Source organism: Peromyscus eremicus, chromosome 8a, assembly GCF_949786415.1.
Source record: "Peromyscus eremicus chromosome 8a, PerEre_H2_v1, whole genome shotgun sequence".
NCBI lineage: Eukaryota > Metazoa > Chordata > Mammalia > Rodentia > Cricetidae > Peromyscus > Peromyscus eremicus.
The window spans coordinates 42646056-42651320 of NC_081423.1; positions in this window are offsets into that span (position 1 = coordinate 42646056).

Below are 5265 nucleotides of genomic sequence, written 5' to 3' on the forward strand. Positions count from 1 at the left end.
CTGCGTCACCTTTCTGGGCTTCAGGTGCCTCACATAGAAGGCAGGTGATGCTGTCTGCTTCATTTTGTGGTCATTCAGGAAATGTGTACTGAGTGTCTACAAGGCATCTGCAGTTTGAAGCTCCCATCCAGATCCCTGGGCACATCTGGACACACCACCGGCCATCGGGAGAGTAAATGATGAGCAAAGCCAGGTGCTGGTTTGCAGAGCTACAAGAAGAATCCAGAGCAGAGCGGCAGCCTCAAGACAGGAGTGCTGAGCAGGGCCTAAGAGTTGTTACCTCACTGGATTGAAGATAGGGTGGATCAGACATCCCTGCAAAGGTGACCTCTGAAATGAAGCTGAGGTGTTGGGGCTCTGGGGCAGCACAGGAGGGCATTGTGCTCTATGACAAGCAGGGTTCTGTGAGGAGTTTTGGGTGAAGTACCCGAGGGCACTCTGCCTGTGAACCCTGCTCTGTTGTCACTGGTACATGCTGTGCCACGATCCCCCATCTCTGTTACCACTAGTCAGTCAGGGTGCCAGCTTCGAAGTGAGGAGGACGTTTATTCTTGCCAAGAATGAGAGAGAAATAGACTCAAAAATCAACTTCTCAACCCTTGGGTGTGGGGATGTTGTGGCTGTGTGATAAATGAGGGAAGCTGAGTGCCAGAGTACAAGCCTCTGATCCTACCACTTGGGAGGCCGAGGCAGGAAGATGGAGAGCTGGAGGCCAGCCTGCACTGTGTTGCATAGATCTGGTAGCAGGCCAGACTAGACTACAAGACCAGACTCTGTCTCAAGCGGGGAGAGTGAAGTTGGGAGGGGGACAACTAATAAAATAGGAATGTTAATTTTTTTCTGGGGTTTCTGGAAAATTTCCAGGAATCTGGGTGTCTGGTTTCATTCCTTTTGTGATTCTTGACAATTATTAACCGCCAGGAGATAGGAGGTATTGTTTATCTTGGAGGTGGGATTATAATGAAGGTAGAGCTTCATTGTGTCCTAAGATAGCTGAGATCTGGCCAGTTTCTGCTGGCCCTCCAGAAGAGGGACTTTGGCCTTTAGATACCCAGCTCTGTGAGAGGGTTGGGAAGAGGTAGGTGTTTAGGTAGGCCACTGAAGCAGGACACGAAGAAAACCCAACTTCAAGAAGCTGGAAGGGCAAGGAAATAATAGATGATGTCAGGACTGGGGCTGTAGCGCAGTTGGTAGAGTCCTTGCCTAGCATGCAGAAGGCGCTGGTTCAGTCTCCAGAACCATATAAATGGACAGGATGATGCACACCTATAATCCCAGCATACAAGAATAGAGACAGGAGAATCAAAATTCAGTCCTCAGCTACATAGCTAATTTGAGGAGTGAGGCCCTGTCTTAAAAGACATGGTATGCAGGGCTCACAGGGGCTCACAGAGACTAAACCCACAATCAGGGAGCCTGTATGGGTCTGACCTAGGCCCTCTGCATATATGTTATGGTTGTGTAGCTTGGTGCTCTTGGGGGTCTCCTAACAATGGGAGCGGGGACTGTTTCTGACTCTTTGCCTGCTTTTGAGACCCCTTTCCTCCTACTGGGTTGCCTTGCCCAGCCTTAACATGAGGGGATGTGCCTGGTCTTACTGCAACTTGATATGCCATGTTTGGTTAATGTCCCTGGAGGCCTGCTCTTTTCTGAAGGGAGAAGGAGGAGTGGATTGGAGGGAGTGGGAGTGAGGGGAGGAGGGACTGGAAGAAGAGGAGCAAGGGGAAACTGGTCAGGATGTGATATATAAGAGACAAATAGCCGGGCGGTGGTGACGCACACCTTTAATCCCAGCACTCAGGAGGCAGAGGCAGGTGGATCTCTGTGAGTTTGAGGCCAGCCTGGTCTACAGAGCGAGATCCAGGACAGGCACCAAAACTACACAGAGAAACCCTGTCTCAAAAAAAGAAAAAAAAAAGACAAATAAAAAAATGTTATGACCAAAGGTACTCATGATCCTATAAGCAACCCTAATAAAACTTACTGGGACACACACACACACACACACACACACACACACACACACACACACACACGAATGAATGAAAGTAGAAGGAAGTTGAAAAAAATAAGGGGATCAGTGAGAGGGGCCAAAGAGGGTGACAGAGGCGGATACAATCAAAATACTTTAGAGATGTATAGAAAGTGACAATGAAATCCTTTTTTATAATTAACATGTTTTTAAAAAGTATTCAAATGCCAGTAAGATAATGTCAGAAAGTGATAGATGCCTTAATGAAAAAAAAAAATAGGAAAAAAGCCAAGAAGATGGAGTTTGCTTGCTCAGACAGACTGAACAATGCTAGGCCAAACTCAATAGCGGATTGTCCCCACACCCCAAACATACTAATTACATACATTAAGTGCTGGACACAGTGTTGCACATCTGTAACCCTATACTCGAGGCTGAAGCAGGAGGAACAGACTTTAAGGATAGCCTGGGACATCAGTGGAAGAGGGACTGAGAATGTACTTCAAGTTGGTACAGTGTTTGTCAGTATGCACCAAGCCCTAGATTAAATCCTTGGCATGGCATAAAACCAAGAATGGTATTACATGACTGTAATCTATCAGTGTGCACCAAGCCCTAGATTAAATCCTTGGCGTGGCATAAAACCAAGAATGGTATTACATGACTGTAATCTAGGCACTTGGGAGCTGGGGCCAGGAGGACCAGGCGCTCAAGGTCGTCTCCTATATAGTGAGTTTGGGGTCAGCTTGAATTAGATATCCTGTCTGAAAAATACAAGTTGATGAGCTGCAGAGTGCATTTTCATGTATACATACCTTGAGTAATCTATATACCCGCCCTCTGCACAGCCTTCCTGGTCTTCAGGAAGCTCTAGTTTTCTTTTAGGTTGACTTATTTATCATTGTTTTGAGACAGTCTTACTGTGTAGCCCTGACTGGCCTAGAACTCACAGATCCACTTGCTTCTGCCTCCTGAGCACTGTGATCAAAAGCATGTGCCACCACATCTGGCTCTTAACTTAAAAAAGTTTGATTGCATTTATTTATTTTTGCAGTGTGGGCAGATGTGTGTGCCAAGGCACACTCTGGAGGTCAGTGGACACCTTGCAGGGATCAAATCTTTCCTTCCACTTGGTGGGTCCTGGGGACCAAACTCAGGTCACTAGCCTTCCTAGTTAGTACCTTTACCCACTGACCCATCTCAGCAGGTCGGTTTATTCTTTCTTTTCTTTTCTTTCTTTTTTTTTTTTTTAACCTTTCATGTATGGGAGAGAAGGGAGGGACCATGCAGCGTGTCTTTTTCTTTCTATGCTACCATTTGATGTCTTCCTGTTCTATCCATTTGGCTGTAAGTAACAGAATTACCATCTTTATGCCTGAATAAAACTCCATTTTGTATATTGACCCTATTTTCTGTATACGTTCAGCTGCAGCTGGCTCGTGTACTGATTCCCTATCTTAGTAGACATGAAAGAAGGGAAATGGCTACTCTGTGTCTCAGATGCTGTCTGATGACATTCTTAGCTTTGGGGCTGTTGGAAGTGAGTGGCCTGTTAATACATCCCAAAAGATTCATGTGGATGCTAGATCAGCATTCATAGGATTCATAGGATGCTAGATCAGATACTGAGGTGGCTAATGAATGGCTATTAAGGGGGCTAAAGATAGCCCAAGATAATTTGGCTTTGGATCTGTAACATTCCAACTCTCCACAGTCAAGGAAGTTTTAAATCAGTTTATCAGCATGGCAGAATCTTCAAAACAGATGTGCCCCCCACCCCTACTGCCATCCCCCCATCCCCAAACTTCTGTTGTACTCTGAGAGGTCAGGGAGGTAAGAGGTTGCTGATGGCTCATTGTTGGGGTCACAGAGGTCCTTGTACTCAAAAAGAAGTGCCAAGAGAGCCAGGAATGGAGGAGATACAAATCAAATTCCTGCGTTCCATCCAGAAAGCTGAGAGTGCATTTTATGAATGACCTGGTGACCTTTTGGCTATCTGTGGAGGCAGCCCTCACCCAAATTCTCCAGATGATTATCCTAGACTCTTCCCTTCCTAGACCATTACCCATCCTTAGGGGAGATGTCACACGTACTTTATGGCCGGCTGACCTCTATGCTACTGGCCAGAGACCACACTAGATGCTAGGCCTTTTAGCTACAGAACTCACTCTCACGGTTACATGTCCTGCGTAAAAGAGTCTCTATGTACTCACACCTTAAGCTTTGTTGTGTACTTGGAACTGGACTGACTGTTGCCTGGAAACCTTTTCCCAAATTGTACTGTGCTTTAAATATGCTGACAATGAACAGTCTGATCCAGGTTGACAAAGTCATTCTGCACTGGGTATTCATTCTCATCTCTTCTGCATAGTTTGTTTCCCTGCCTGACACCTGCAGGGACCCCTTCAGTTGTGGGGAGGGATTCCAGACAATGGACCCCATCATAGAGATCCAAACAAGTAACTTAACCAGATGGGTAAGGGTGAAAAGGACCTGGGTTGTGGGGCCTTGTTTCATAGGCTAGGGTACAGCCCACTAGCAAAAGGTGTGATGACCATTACTTGGAGTGTTTCCTTGTGACTGTGTGAGTTTGTCACTGGCCGTAGGGACAGAGGCACAGTTCTATTCTATCCCTGCTAAAGTCCGAAGGGTTCTCTTTCACCTTAGTGACCTTCACTCAGGTCAAATGGGTTAGTGGCTTCAATAAAGAGACGTTTTAAATGTAGATTTATTTATTTTTATTATGTGTATGAGTGTTTTACCTGCATTTATTTCTGTGTATCAAGTGCATGCAGTGTCTATGGAGGTCACAAGAGGGTGTCAGATTCCCTGAGATTAGAGTTACCGAGAGCTGAGTTGCCATGTGGGTACTTAGGATTGAATTTGGGTCCTCTGGAAGAGCAGCTAATGCTCTTTTTTTTTTTTTTTTTTTTTGGTTTTTTGAGACAGGGTTTCTCTGTGTAGCTTTGCGCCTTTCCTGGGACTCACTTGGTAGCCCAGGCTGGCCTCGAACTCACAGAGATCCGCCTGGCTCTGCCTCCCGAGTGCTGGGATTAAAGGCGTGCGCCACCACCGCCCGGCTTAGCTAATGCTCTTAACCACTGGGATGTCTCTCCAGTTGACCTCCCCATTTTGAGACAGGGTCTCACTATGTAGCTCTGGCTGGCCTGGAACTTACTATGTAGACCAAGCTGATCCAACTGCCTCTGCCTCCTAAGTTCTGGTACTAAAGGTGTGTGTCACCACACCTGGCTTTAATATAGATTTTTTTTTTCAGTTTCTCCAGACACGGT